The following is a 17,081-nucleotide window of genomic DNA, read 5'->3' on the forward strand; positions in this document are numbered from 1 at the left end:
AATCACCATTGGAGGAAGATGGATGTGTCTACTTTAGGGAGTCTTAGACATAGAGTGCCTATTCTTGATGGAGAGTATTTTCATGAGTGGAAAAATGAGATGCTTGTAATCTTCAATCAATATCATTTGAACAAGTATATTGCTAGTCCTTGTGCACCTCATATTGATCCTTTGCATCCTACCCTAGATGAAGATATTGACATGATTCGCAATCTTAGAACTATTGAGCTCATCATTAGAGGATTGCCCAAAAATTTGATTGCTAGTTTGCCTACTCTTAATTGTGCCTATACTATATGGAAATTTCTTGAGGAACGATTTCCCGATCATTCCTTGAAAACTTTGGATGAAATTCTCCATAAATCTATTGCCTTGAGTAAGATGAACTCTAGTGATCCTAGTTTTGGTAATTGTCTATTTGAACTTACCAATCTTAAGCATGCTAAAGGAGATGTTGGAATCATTAGTGATATCATATTCGAAGCTATAAGAATTCATAAAAGTGACCACTTTGATGATCATTTATCTAATGAATTACCCTCTCTAGGAAATGATGAGTCACAAGATCATGATGAACATGGATACTATGATGATGATGATAGTGACTTCGATCTTGATGATGCAATGAGACATTTTGGTCTTATGGAAAATCTTCGGGGATATGAATCAGGAGGAAAGGAATGGGTTCTTGATAGTGGATGTACTGATCATATGACCGGAGATGAAGAGATGTTTCGTGAGCTTGCTAAAAATGACGGCCCTCGAAAATATGTCACCTTTGGTGAATTCAAAGGGTAAAGTGGTTGGCCTTGGTAAGGTGGCCATCTCACATGATAGTTCCATTCAAAATGTCATGCTCGTTGAATCTCTTGGTTTCAACTTACTTTCAGTATCTAGACTTGCTGTTTCGGTTTGAATGTCCTATTTACTGAGGTAGATTGCCAAGTATCTCGTCGAGAAAATCATAAAATGGTCTTTACGGGTATGCGTAGAGGTGATCTTTACATTGTCGATTTCTCTAAAAAGGCACAACCTAAAACTTGCTTTGTTGCTAAATCCTCAAAAGGTTGGTTGTGGCATAGACGACTAGGTCACGTTGGCATGAGAAACCTTGACAAGCTTATTAAAGGAAATCACATCCTAGGAGTTAACGATGTCATATTTGATAAGGATAGACTTTGCAGTGCTTGTCAAGCAGGTAAACAGGTTGGAGGAAGGCATCCCGTGAAGAACATCATGACCACAAGAAGGCCACTCGAGCTACTTCATATGGATCTTTTTGGTCCCAACGCCTACAAGAGTCTCGGTGGAAACTCTTTTGGTCTAGTTATAGTTGATGATTTTCCAAGATTTACGTGGGTGTTCTTTCTTAATGACAAGTCGCAGGTCCAGAAGATCTTTAGAAACTTCGCTAGGAAGGCCCAAAATTAGTTTGACGTGAAGATCAAGAAGGTTCGGAGTGACAACGGAACGGAGTTCAAGAACGCAAATGTGGACACCTTTCTTGATGAAGAAGGGATTTCACACGAGTTCTCGGCTACGTACACACCTCAACAAAATGGAGTTGTTGAGAGGAAGAACCGGACGCTCATCGAAATGGCAAGAACGATGCTTGATGAATACAAGACGCCGAAGCACTTTTGGGCAGAAGCGGTTGAGACAGCTTGTCACGCAACAAATCGCTTATATCTTCACAAGCTACTCGGCAAGACGGCATACGAGCTTCTCACCGGTAACAAACCCCAAGTTGGATACTTTCGAGTATTCGGCTCAAAGTGCTACATTCTTGATAAGCATCGTCGTTCAAAGTTTGCTCCTAAATCTCATGAAGGTTTTCTACTTGGTTATGGCTCAAACTCTCACACTTACCGTGTCTACAACAATTTCACCCGAAAGGTTGAAGAGACGGTAGATGTGAAGTTTGATGAATCTAATGGCTCGCAAGTAGAGCAATTGCCAATTGATGTAGGAGACAAAGACCCTTCAGAAGCAATCCAAGACTTGTCCATTGGAAAAATTCGTCCAACGGAAGTGAAGGAGAGTACTTCATACGTCCAAGTGGAAGCTTCTACTTCACGACTAGGTGAACCAAGAATTGACACGGAAGCATCCACAAGTGGGACACACCAAGATGAATAAAACGAGGAAATGCATCAAGACGAACATCAACAACCTCCTTCTCTACCACGACAAGAGAACGACGACGTCAACAATGAAGAAGACCAAGAAGAAGAACAAGATGAAGAAGATGTTGAACAAAGACTCAAGCAAAAGCTCTCACGAGTTCGAGCAAGAATTTCCAAAGATCATCCCGTCGAGCAAATCCTCAATGATATACAAACCGGGAGAATCACTCGCTCAAAAACTCGTTTAGCTAACTTTTGTGAAAACTATTCATTCATCTCTAGCATTGAACCTATGAAGGTTCAAGACGCATTGGAAGATCCGGATTGGATAAACGCTATGCATGAAGAGCTACACAACTTTGAGAGAAACCAAGTTTGGACATTAGTTGAGAAGCCCGACAACAGCCACAACATCATTAGTACCAAATGGGTGTTTCGCAACAAGCAAGATGAAGATGGACAAGTGGTTCGCAACAAAGCACGTCTCGTTGCCCAAGGGTACACACAAGTTGAAGGTATGGACTATGGTGAGACATATGCTCCCGTTGCTAGACTTGAGTCCATTCGCATCTTACTTGCCTATGCTAATCACCATAATATCACCTTGTACCAAATGGACATTAAAAGTGCTTTTCTAAATGGTGAAATAGAGGAGGAAGTTTATGTCAAACAACCTCCCGGCTTTATCAATCCTAAGAAACCTGATTATGTTTACAAACTTCACAAAGCTCTTTATGGTCTTAAACAAGCTCCTAGAGCATGGTATAAATGCTTGACCAAGTTCCTTACTACAAGTGGTTTTGAAATTGGTAAAATTGATTCTACTCTTTTTACTAAAAGGGTTAATGGAGAACTATTTGTATGCCAAATTTATGTTGATGATACCATATTTGGTTCAACTAACCCTCTCTTTAGTGAAAAGTTTGGAAAGCTAATTTCAGAGAAGTTTGAGATGTCTATGATGAATGAACTCAAATTCTTTCTTGGTTTGCAAATCAAGTAAACTAAGGAAGTTACATTTGTCTCTCAAACAAAGTACACCAAGGACTTATTCAAGAAGTTCAATATGCAAGAATGCAAAGGTATATCTACACCCATGCCTACTAGTGGACATAATGATTTGACCAAAGATGGTGAACCGGTTGATCAAAGGGTTTATCGCTCTATGATTGGTTCATTGTTATACCTATGTGCTTCACGTCCCGATATTATGCTTAGTGTGTGCATGTGTGCACGATATCAAGCTGCTCCTAAAGAATGTCATCTTAAGGCTGTGAAAAGGATAGTGAGATATTTAATCCATACACCAAATTTTGGCATTTGGTATCCTAAGAGGTCTTCTTTTGATCTTGTTGGCTATTCCGACTCGGATTATGCCGGAGACAAGGTTGATAGAAAGTCCACTTCGGGTACTTGTCAATTTCTTGGTAGATCTCTTGTGTCTTGGTCTTCCAAGAAACAAAACTCGGTATCCTTATCCATCGCCGAAGCGGAATACATTGCCACTGGTTCATGTTGTGCTCAATTACTTTGGATGACCCAAACTCTTAAAGATTATGGGATTTATGTGAAACATGTTCCACTGCTAAACAATGAAAGTGCTATCAAAATTGGTCATAATCCTGTATAACATTCTCGAACTAAGCATATTGAAGTTCGTCATCATTTCATTCGAGATCATGTTGCTAAGGGTGACATTAATCTTAAGCACGTTCGCACCGATAAGCAATTAGCGGATATATTTACTAAACCTCTTGATGAGAAAGTATTTTGCAGGTTGAGAGGTGAATTGAACATCATTGATGCTTCGAACTTGGAGTAGAAACTCCATTGGATACATGCAAGACATGAGCTTATGACTAATCCATGATATATATCTTATGATGACTATCTTATGTCTTGGATATATTTGCACTTTGCATGTTGTCTAACCCATGTAGGTGCTTGGTTGAATCTAATTCCATGAGATTGCGACTCACTCACATCTTGAGCAATCTCTACATCACCAAGACTCTACACAATGGTGGTTGAAGACAAGGAAGCACAAAACCATTCAAACATATCCTTTGACAAACTCTATGTTGAGCTTCATGATTGTCATTTTTGGATACACAAGTGCTCTTCCTTGCAAGAACTAACCCATGTAGGTAGATGAACTCAAACTCCAAGTGGTGATCCCAACTCTTGATGAGCTACATCAACCTTGAGCACCCACACAAGTTCAACTACATGAGCAAGAACCACACCAACACCCAAGGTATGTTATTCCATCTTAGAGAAGCTTTACTCCAAGACATGAGTCAAAGCAACTCAACAAGATGTGAATACATCAAGATGCTTAAACGAAAAATGGTAACCCCATTTTGAGCTTAAACAATGAGTATGACCTATGATCAAGTGTTATCACTTGACTCCTAAGTCAATATACTCTAACATAGGTGACTATGTCACCGCCCAACTCTAGATGAAGTTCTCTTGTGTTCTTTTTGTGTGTATCTCATGCATGTTTAGTTTCTTTCTCTTTTTTACAAAAAAAACTTCATCTAGATCTTTCAGTTTTCTCTCTTTTCTCTTTGTTTTTGTTCTGCATTTTCTGCATTTAATTCCTTGCAAATATTACAGGTAATTCATTGCAAATCTTTGTGAGATCCTACATGTCTAGTGAGCTGAGGTGACAAGTGTTTTTCTCTGTGTAAACTCGGTTTCACCGACCTGTAATTTTCGGTCCAACCGAATCCTTTCGGTACCACCGAAACATTCCACTCGGTGCCACCGACTTCGCAACGGGAAAGACAATTTGCCACTTGTTCTATATTTCTTCTGATCTAGCTCTAATCAATGAATCTTGTCCTCTACAAGCATCACAGTTTTATCCATTGCTTTGTGCTGAGTCTCAAGGACCAAACCTATACGACGGATTCCAGAAAGCCCTTCTTGGAAATTGATGTCAAAGGGGGAGAGAGAGATCACATCAAAGCTTGTAGGAGAGAGAGAAGTCTCAAGGACCAAACCTACAAGAGAGAAAGTATTAAGGGGGAGAAAGAGATTTCCAGCGGGAGAGAAAATACTCAAGGATCCCAGATGCTTGATGTTCAAGAGGAGAGATGTCACATGTCTTTTTAGGGGGAAAGACATGTTCATCTGTATCTTTCAGCTCTGATTTGCTGTTCCCTATCTTCTCCCAATATCCCATGTAAGATTCAGGGGGAGCAAGACACCTAAGGGAAAGAAATCAGTCAAATTCATTGCATATCTTTACTCTTGGGGACATGTTGAATCCAATATAGTACCTAGTACTTACTCTCTACATGTCATCCCAGTCTTGGTATTCTTGTGGTTTCTTTTGTTTGCTCTGGCTAGTGGATGTACCTGTGTTATCTAACCTTGTTTGTGCAGGTTCATTCCATCCTAAGCCAACTCAAGACCACAAGGTAAGTATATGCATCAAAATCATGAGTATGAGGAGTTCTTGCTTATGTACATACTGTTTGCAAGAAGGACTCATGAGCATGAAGGTATTTTCCTTGATAATCTTTTGCTTTGATGCATATGGCCAAGATACATGTAACACATTGCCTACTCTGTCATGGTTATGCTCTCACATGCCTCTATATTTCATATTTACATGAGTGCATACATGTAGGGGGAGCCTATGCTTGTTACATGTCCTTCCAAAGCTTTACTTGCTGTTCTTTATATCTTTATCTAAAGCTTTGATGTATGTTGCCATCAATTACCAAAAAGGGGGAGATTGAAAGCACAAGTGCTCCCTAGGTGGTTTTGGTAATTGACGACAACATATCTCTTGTTGGACTAATGTTTCTATCTAGCATGTTTCAGATAAGTTCAACAATGGAGTGGCATGGACTAAAGGTTGTGGGAACTCCTTCAAGATGCTAAGGACAAAGGATTGGCTAAAGCTTCAAGCTCAAGACTCTTCATTTTATATTTTAGTGATCCAAGATCACATTGAGTCTTTAGGAAAAGCCAATACTATCAAGGAGGGATGAGGTGTTGCTTAATGAGCCTCTTGCTTCATGTGCTTAGTGATATGCTCCAAAACCCTCAACTACTTTCCCACTTCCACATATGACCTAAACCCAAAGCCAAACTCGGACCTACCGATTATTCCTATCCGGCGCCACCGAGTTTCACTTGTCATAAGCCACTGCCAAACCCTAGCAAATCGGTTCTACCGATAGGGATCTTGGTCTCACCGAGATGGGATTGCAAACTCTCTGTTTCCCTTTCATAACTTTTCGGTCTCACCGAAAGTGCGGATCGGTCCCACCGAGATTGCAATGTAAATTCAGTGTTTCCTTTTTGTAACTTTTCAGTCTCACCGAAAGAGCAAATCGGTCCCACCGAGTTTGCCTGACCAACTCTCTGGTTAGCTAATTACCAAAATCGGTCTCACCGAGTTTGTGTAATCGGTATCACCGAGATTACGTTATGCCCAAACCCTAACCATATCGGTCCTACCGAGTTGCATGTCAGTCCCACCGAAAATCTCTAACGGTCACTAGGTTTACCTTTTCGGTCCGACCGAGTTTGTTGATCCGGTCCCACCGAGATTGGAAAACTATGTGTAACGGTTGGATTTTGTGTGGAGGCTATATATACCCCTCCACCTCCTCTTCATTCGTGGAGAGAGCCATCAGAACACATACACAATTCCAACTCATATGTTCTGAGAGAGAACCACCTACTCATGTGTTGAGACCAAGATATTCCATTCCTACCATATGAATCTTGATCTCTAGCCTTCCCCAAGTTGCTTTCCACTCAAATCTTCTTTCCACAAAATCCAAATCCTATGAGAGAGAGTTGAGTGTTGGGGAGACTATCATTTGAAGCACAAGAGCAAGGAGTTCATTACCTACACACCATTTGTTACTTCTTGGAGAGTGGTGTCTCCTAGATTGGCTAGGTGTCACTTGGGAGCCTCCGACAAGATTGTGGAGTTGAACCAAGGAGTTTGTAAGGGCAAGGAGATCGCCTACTTCGTGAAGATCTACCGCTAGTGAGGCAAGTCCTTCGTGGGCGATGGCCATGGTGGGATAGACAAGGTTGCTTCTTCGTGGACCCTTTGTGGGTGGTTGCTTCTTCGTGGACCCTTCGTGGGTGGAGCCCTCCGTGGACTCGCACAACCATTACCCTTTGTGGGTGGAGCCCTCCGTGGACTCTCGCAACTGTTACCCTTCGTGGGTTGAAGTCTCCATCAACATGGATGTAGGATAGCACCACCTATCCGAACCACGGGAAAAACATCCGTGTCTCCAATTGCGTTTGAATTCTCCAAACCCTTCCCCTTACATTCTTGCAAGTTACATGCTTTACATTCCACTGCTCATATACTCTTTGCATGCTTGCTTGATATGTATTGTGAATGTTGAAATTATGCCTAAACACCACTTAAACCGAAAAAGCCTAAAATTTGCAACTTTAGCACTAAGTGTCTAATCACCCCCCTCTAGACACATCTACTTCTAGATCCTACACCCCATCCGATAGGGTGCCGAAACAGGGTCCCGATTGACTTTTGGTGGCTACAGAGGCTTGCGGCGGCGGAACTCCCGATCTAATCTCTGTTCTGGAAGTTTTAGGGTACGTGAGTATATATGGGTGAAAGGAGTACGTCGGTGGAGCTTCGGGGGCCCCACGAGGCACGGAGGGCGCCCTAGGGGGGTGGGCGCGCCCCCACCCTCGTGAGCACCTCCCTTTGCTCCTGACGTGGGGTACAAGTCCATCCGGTAGCTTTCCTTCGAAAAATAAATTCTCCAGTTGATTTCGTTCCGTTTCGACTCCGTTTGATATTCCTTTTCTTCGAAACACTGAAATAGGCAAAAAACAGCAAATCTAGGCCGGGCCTCCGGTTAATAGGTTAGTCCCAAAAATAATATAAAAGTGGATAATAAAGCCCAATATTGCCTAAAACAGTAGATAACATAGCATGGAGCAATCAAAAATTATAGATACGTTGGAGACGTATCAGGCATCCCCAAGCTTAATTCATGCTCGTCCTCGAGTAGGTAAATGATAAAAAGAGAATTTTTGATGCGGAGTGCTACTTGGCATAATTTTAATGTAACTCTTCTTAATTGTGGTATGAATATTCAGATCCGAAAGATTCAGGACAAAAGTTCATATTGACATAAAAATAATAATACTTCAAGCATACTAACTAAGCAATCATGTCTTCTCAAAATAACATGGCCCAAGAAAGTTCATCCCTACAAAATCATATAGTTTAGTCATGTTTCATTTTCGTCACACAAGAATGCTCTTTTCATGCACAACCCCAATGACAAGCCAAGCAATTGTTTCATACTTTAGTAATTTCAAACTCATAAACTTTCACGCAATACATGAGCGTGAGCCATGGATATAGCACTATGGGTGGAATAGAATATGATTATGGGGGTTATGTGGAGAAGACAAAAAAGGAGAAAGTCTCACATCAACAAGGCTAATCAATGGGCTATGGAGATGCTCATTGATTGATGTTAATGCAAGGAGTAGGGATTGTCATGCAACGGATTCACTAAAGCTATAAATGTATGAAAGCTCAACAAAAGAAACTAGTGGGTGTGCATCCAACTTGCTTGCTCATGAAGACCTAGGGCACTTGAGGAGGCCCATTGTTGGAATATACAAGCCAAGTTTTATAATGAAAAATTCCCACTAGTACATGAAAGTGATAACATGAGACTCTCTATCATGAAGATCATGGTGCTACTTTGAAGCACAAGTGTGGTAAAAGGATAGTAACATTGTCCCTTCTCTCTTTTTCTCTCATTTTTTTGGGCCCTTTCTTTTTTATGGCCTTTCTCTTTTTTTGGGGGGGGGGGGGCTTCTCCTTTTTTGGGCCTTTTTATGGCATTTTACTTTTTTATTTTTTTATTCCTCACTTGGGACAATGCTCTAATAATGATGATCATCACACTTCTATTTATTTACAACTCAATGATTACAACTCGATACTAGAACAAAGATGACTCTATATGAATGCCTCCGGCGGTGTACCGGGATATGCAATGAATCAAGAGTGACATGTATGAAAGAATTATGAATGGTGGCTTTGACACAAATACTATGTCAACTACATGATCATGCTAAGCAATATGACAATGATGAATGTGTCATGATGAACGGAATGATGGAAAGTTGCATGGCAATATATCTCAGAATGGCTATGGAAATGCCATAATAGGTAGGTATGGTGGCTGTTTTGAGGAAGATATAAGGAGGTTTATGTGTGACAGAGCGTATCATATCACGGGGTTTGGATGCACCGGCGAAGTTTGCACCAACTCTCGATGTGAGAAAGAGCAATGCACGGTACCGTAGAGGCTAGCAATGATGGAAGGGTGAGAGTGTGTATAATCCATGGACTCAACAATAGTCATAAAGAACTCACATACTTATTGCAAAAATCTACAAGTCATCAAAAACCTCGGCACTACGCGCATGCTCCTAGGGGGATAGATTGGTAGGAAAATACCATCGCTCGTCCCCGACCGCCACTCATAAGGAAGACAATCAAATAACACCTCATGTTTCAAATTTGTTACATAACGTTTACCATACGTGCATGCTACGGGACTTGCAAACTTCAACACAAGCATTTCTCAAATTCACAACTACTCAACTAGCACGACTTTGATATTATTACCTCCATACCTCAAAACAATCATCAAGCATCAAACTTCTCTTAGTATTCAATACTCTATATGAAAGTTTTTACTATTCTTGGATGCCTAGCATATTAGGATTATTTAAGCAAATTACCATGCTATTTAAAACTCTCAAAATGATATAAGTGAAGCACGAGAGTTCATCTATTTCTATAATACCACCACCGTGCTCTAAAAAGGTATAAGTGAAGCACTAGAGCATCGACAAACTACTCCGAAAGATATAAGTGAAGATCAATGAGTAGTTGAATAATTATGCAACTATGTGAAGACTCTCTAACATTTAATAATTTCAGACATTGGTATTTTATTCAAACAGAAAGCAAAACAAAATAAAATGACATTCTAAGAATGGCAAACATCATGTGAAGAAGCAAAAACTTAGGATCAACCGAAACTAACTGATAGTTGTTGAAGTAGAAAGGTGGGATGCCAACCGGGGCATCCCCAAGCTTAGACGCTTGAGACTTCTTGAAATATTATCTTGGGGTGCCTTGGGCATCCCCAAGCTTGAGCTTTTGTGTCTCCTTAATTCCTCTCATATCAAGGTCTCCCTAAATCTCAAAAGCTTCATCCACACAAAACTCAACAAGGACTCGTGAGATAAGTTAGTATGAACCATTGCCAAAACCTTATTATACTCTACTGTAGCAAATCACTAAAATTATTATTCAACATTGCATACTAAATGCCTCTGCATATTTAATAGTCCTATCCTCAAATAGAATCATTAAAGAAGCAAACATATGCAAACATTGCAAACATAAAAGCAATCTGCCTAAACAGGATAGTCTGTAAAGAATGCTGCAACATCCATACTTCCCTAGCTCCAAAAATTATGAAAGAAAATTCCCACTGTAGTAAATTTATCAGATATTAATATGCAAAAGGTTTCAACATTTTATCACATTCTTAATTTTCTAGGGAATTATTGCAACAGCGGTAAACTTTCTGTTTTCAAACAGCAACATGTATACTTGTAACATAGGCATAGTAAAGGCTATCAATGCCACTTTTATTGAAATAAAAGATGAAAAACATTGTTATAAATAACAGCAAGAAAATACTAACAAAATAAATTGACGCTCCAAGCAAAACACATATCATGTGGCAAATAAAAATATAGCTCCAAGTAAAGTTACCGATGAACGAAGACGAAAGTGGGGATGCCTTCCGGGGCATCACCAAGCTTAGGCTCTTGGTTGTCATTGAATATTTCCTTGGGGTGCCTTGGGCATCCCCAATCTTAGGATCTTGCCACTCCTTATTCCATAATCCATCGAATCTTTACCCAAAAATTGAAAACTTCACAACACAAAGCTTAAAGTAGAAAACTCGTGAGCTCCGTTAGTATAAGAAAATAAATCACCACTTAAAGGTACTGTAATGAACTTTTTTTACATTCTTTATTTATATTGGTGTTAAAACTACTGTATTCCAACTTCTCTATGGTTTATAAACTATTTTACTAGCCATAGATTCATCAAAATAACTAAACAACACATGAAAAACAGAATCTGTCAAAAACAGAACAGTCTGTAGTAATCTGGATCAAACGCATACTTCTGGAACTCATAAAATTCTCAAATAAATTGCTGGACCTGAGTTATTTATCTATTAATCATCTTCAAAAATAATTAACTAAATAAAACTCTCCAAATAAAAATGTCAGCAATTCTCGTGAGCGCTAAAGTTTCTGTTTTTTACAGCATGATCAACAAGACTTTCCCAAAGTCTTCCCAAAGGTTCTACTTGGCAAAAACACTAATTAAAAGCATATAACCACAACTAAACAGAGGCTATATTAATTATTTATTACTAAACAGGAACAAAAAGCAAGGAACAAAAATAAAATTGGGTTGCCTCCCAACAAGCGCTATCGTTTAACGCCCCTAGCTAGGCATGATGATTTCAATGATGCTCACAGAAAGGATAAGAATTGAAACATAAAGAGAGCATCATGAAGAATATGACTAGCACATTTAAGTCTAACCATCTTCCTATGCATAGGGATTTTGTGAGCAAACAATTTATGGGAACAATAATCAACTAGCATAGGAGAGCAAAACAAGCATAACTTCAAAATTTTAAGCACATAGAGAGGAAACTTGATATTATTGCAACTCCTACAAGCATATGTTTCTCCCTCATAATAATTTTCAGTAGAATCATGAATGAATTCAACAATATAACCAGAACCTAAAACATTCTTTTCATGATCTACAAGCATAGAAGATTTACTACACTCCACATAAGCAAATTTCTTCTCATGAATAGTAGTGGGAGCAAACTCAACAAAATAACTATAATGTGATTGAAAATTAATATCAATATTACAAGTTTCATGGTTATCATTATTCTTTAAAGCATACGTGTCATCACAATAAACATCATATATAGTAGGCATGCTTTCATCATAATAAATTTGCTCATCAAAACTTGGGAGGCTAAAAATATCATCATTATTAAACATAGCATTCCCAAGCTTGGGACAAACATTAATTGCAGCAAATATATTCTCAAATATGTCATCCTCATCAAACATAGCTTCCCCAAGCTTGGGCCCTTTCATATCATAACCATAATCACTCTCATCATTAATAGTATTGATAGCACCAATAGTATAGCAATTATCATATTCTTTCAAGCAAGTGCCAAAAAGATTTTCAAGATCATAAGAAGTATCATTATCTTCCCAATCATAATCATCACAACAAGCAATAGGCATAACGAGATCATCATCAAGTGTATCATCTTCATTTTCATGCGGCACAACAATAATAGGAGCAACACTATTTGGGGGAGATTCCTTTTTACCTCTCTTCCTTTTTCTTTTCTTTTTCTTCGCCACATCATGTGTGGGTTCAATCCTCTTTTTGGAGCTCCTTATTAATGAGATTGGTTGAACTGAAGGCTCCTCCTCGTTACCTGATTCATCATAAGAAATAATAGGAGGACATTGGGAAGTCTCTTCCCTTTCATTAGTATTCTCTTCATCTTCTATTTGTTTTCTTTTCTTTATGTAATTGGCAATATAAGGATTTTCAATGCAATTCACCGCACAATACATATAAATCTTCTCTAGATCAAAATCAAGAATTTTATCAAGATTAAATTTTGGAATACCCGCAGTTATACATTTCATTTCTTCATAACCCAAAAGAAGACTAAGCTCTTTATGATGCTCAAGGGTAATCAAATTATCACAATATTTGGACACGACTTGATCATGAAACAAATAGCATTGGAGCTTTAAATGACCATGTTCATTGCAAAGTTCACAAGGGGCGCGAAAAATATTGAATCTTTCAGCACATTGATCTAACTCTTGTTGCAACAATTTGGTTTCTAAGTACTTATGCCTCTTGCAATATGTATATTCCCTATTTGGTGTGTACTTGCAAACCCAATCTACTCCACAAAAATTGACATGCTTATAGGAGGCATTTTCATCATAACTAGTGCAATCATCATTAGTATTATGGATATTCAAGGACTTCATACTAACAACATTGCAATCATGCTCATCATTCAAAGATTTAGTGCCAAACAATTTAATGCATTCTTCTTCTAACACTTTGGCACAATTTTCCTTTCCATCATACTCATGAAAGATATTAAAAAGGTGAAGCATATGAGACAAACTCAATTCCATTTTTTTGTAGTTTTCTTTTATAAACTAACTAGTGCTAAAACAAGAAACAAAAAGATTCGATTGCAAGATCTAAAGATATACCTTCAATTACCTAGCCTCCCCGGCAACGGCGCCAGAAAAGAGCTTGATGTCTACTACACAACCTTCTTCTTGTAGACGTTGTTGGGCCTCCAAGTGCAGAGGTTTGTAGGACAATAGCAAATTTCCCTCAAGTGGATGACCTAAGGTTTATCAATCCGTAGGAGGCGTAGGATGAAGATGGTCTCTCTCAAGCAACCCTGCAACCAAATAACAAAGAGTCTCTTGTGTCCCCAACACACCCAATACAATGGTAAATTGTATAGGTGTACTAGATCGGCGAAGAGATGGTGATACAAGTGCAATATGGATAGTAGATAATAGTATTTGTAATCTGAAATTATAAAAACAGCAAGGTAACTAATGATAAAAGTGAGCATAAACGGTATTGCAATGCTAGGAAACAAGGCCTAGGGTTCATACTTTTGAAGGAAATATGCCCTAGAGGCAATAATAAAGTTATTAATTTATTTCCTTATATCATGATAAATGTTTATTATTCATGCTAGAATTGTATTATCCGGAAACATAATACTTGTGTGAATACATAGACAAACTAAAACGTCACTAGTGTGCCTCTACTTGACTAGCTCGTTAATCAAAGATGGTTATGTTTCCTAACCATAGACATGTGTTGTCATTTGATTAACGGGATCACATCATTAGGAGAATGATGTGATTGACATGACACATTCCATTAGCTTAGCACCCGATCATTTAGTATGTTGCTATTGCTTTCTTCATGACTTATACATGTTCCTATGACTATGAGACTATGCAACTCCCGTTTGCCGGCGGAACACTTTGTGTGCTACCAAACGTCACAATGTAACTGGGTGATTATAAAGGAGCTCTACAGGTGTCTCCAAAGGTACATGTTGGGTTGGCGTATTTCGAGATTAGGATTTGTCACTCCGATTGTCGGAGAGGTATCTCTGGGCCCTCTTGGTAATGCACATCACATAAGCCTTGCAAGCATTGCAACTAATGAGTTAGTTGCGAGATGATGTATTACGAAAAGAGTAGAGAGACTTGTCGGTAACGAGATTGAACTAGGTATTGAGATACTGACGATCGAATCTCGGGCAAGTAACATACTGATGACAAAGGGAACAAAGTATGTTGTTATGCGGTCTGACCGAAAAAAGATCTTCGTAGAATAGGTGGGAGCCAATATGAGCATCCAGGTTCCACTATTGGTTATTGACCGGAGACATGTCTCGGTCATGTCTACATTGTTCTCGAACCCATAGGGTCCGCACGCTTAACGTTACGATGATAGTTTCATTATGAGTTTATATATTTTGATGTACCGAAGTTTTCTCGGAGTCCCGAATGTGATCACGGACATGACGAGGAGTCTCAAAATAGTTGAGACATAAAGATTGATATATTGGAAGCCTATGTTTGGTCATCGGAAGTGTTCCGGGGAAATCAGCATTTTATCGGAGTACCGGGAGGTTATCGGAACCCCCCGGTAACCTAATGGGCCTTAATGGGCCTAGTGGAGGAAGAGGAGAGGAGCCTAGGGGCTGCCGCGCGCCCCTCCCCCCCAAGTCCGAATTGGACAAGGAGGGGGGGCGGCGCCCCCCCTTTCCTTTCTTCCCTCTCCTCCTTCCCCCCAAGTCCTAATCCAACTAGGGAAAGGGAGGAAGTCCTACTCCCAGTAGGAGTAGGACTCCTCCGGCGCGCCTCCTCCTAGGGCCGGCCGCACCCCCCCCTTGCTCCTTTATATACGGGGGCAGGGGGCACCCCTAGACACACAAGTTGATCTCCAAGATCGTTCTCTTAGCCGTGTGCGGTGCCCCATTCCACCATAGTCCTCGATAATATTGTAGTCGTGCTTAGGCGAAGCCCTGCGACAGTAGAACATGAAGATCGTCACCACGCCATCGTGCTGACGGAACTCTTCCCCGACACTTTGCTGGATCGGTGTCCAGGGATCGTCATCGAGCTGAACGTGTGCTAGAACTCGGAGGTGCCGTAGTTTCGGTGCTTGATCGATCGGGCCGTGAAGACATACAACTACATCAACCGCGTTGTCATAACGCTTCCGCTGTCGGTCTACGAGGGTGCGTAATAATTTTGATCTTGTGTGTGTATCACCATGATCTTGCGTGTGTATCACCATGATCTTGCGTGTGCGTAATAATATTTTTGAAATTACTATGTTCCCCAATAGTGGTATCAGAGCCTAGGTTTTATGTGTTGATGTTATATGCACGAGTAGAACACAAGCTAGTTGTGGGCGATATAAGTCATACTGCTTACCAGCATGTCATACTTTGGTTCGGCAATATTGTTGGATGAAGCGGCCCGGACCGAAATTACGCGTACGCTTACGCGAGACTGGTTCTACCGACGTGCTTTGCACATAGGTGGCTGGCGGGTGTCAGTTTCTCCAACTTTAGTTAACCGAGTATGGCTACGCCCGGTCCTTGCGAAGGTTAAAACAACACCAACTTGACAAACTATCATTGTGGTTTTTATGCGTAGGTAAGATTGGTTCTTGCTTAAGCCCGCAGCAGCCATGTAAAACCTGCAACAACAAAGTAGAGGACGTCTAACTTGTTTTTGCAGGGTATGTTGTGATGTGATATGGTCAAGGCATGATGCTAAATTTTATAGTATGAGATGATCATGTTTTGTAACCAAGTTATCGGCAACTGGCAGGAGCCATATGGTTGTCGCTTTATTGTATGCAATGCAATCGCGCTATAATGCTTTACTTTATCACTAAGCGGTAGCGATAGTCGTGGAAGCATAAGATTGGCGAGACGACAACGATGCTACGATGATGATCAAGGTGTCGCGCCGGTGACGATGGTGATCATGATAGTGCTTCGAAGATGGAGATCACAAGCACAAGATGAAGATGGCCATATCATATCACTTATATTGATTGCATGTGATGTTTATCTTTTATGCATCTTATATTGCTTTGATTGACGGTAGCATTTTAAGATGATCTCTCGCTAATTATCAAGAAGTGTTCTCCCTGAGTATGCACCGTTGCGAAAGTTCTTCGTGCTGAGACACCACGTGATGATCGGGTGTGATAGGCTCTATGTTCAAATACAACGGGTGCAAAACAGTTGCACACGCGGAATACTCAGTTTATACTTAACGAGCCAACCATATACATATATGGCCTCGGAACACGGAGACCGAAAGGTCGAGCGTGAATCATATAGTAGATATGATCAACATAGTGATGTTCACCAATGAAACTACTCCATCTCACGTGATGATTGGACATGGTTTAGTTGATTTGGATCACGTGATCACTTAGAGGATTAGAGGGATGTCTATCTAAGTGGGAGTTCTTTAGTAATATGATTAACTGAACTTAAATTTATCATGAACTTAGTACCTGATAGTATCTTGCTTGTTTATGTTTGATTGTAGATAGATGGCCCGTGTTGTTGTTCCGTTGAATTTTAATGCGTTCCTTGAGGAAGCAAAGTTGAAAGATGATGGTAGCAATTACACGGACTGGGTCCGTAACTTGAGGATTATTCTCAT

Source organism: Triticum aestivum, chromosome 3A, assembly GCF_018294505.1.
Source record: "Triticum aestivum cultivar Chinese Spring chromosome 3A, IWGSC CS RefSeq v2.1, whole genome shotgun sequence".
NCBI lineage: Eukaryota > Viridiplantae > Streptophyta > Magnoliopsida > Poales > Poaceae > Triticum > Triticum aestivum.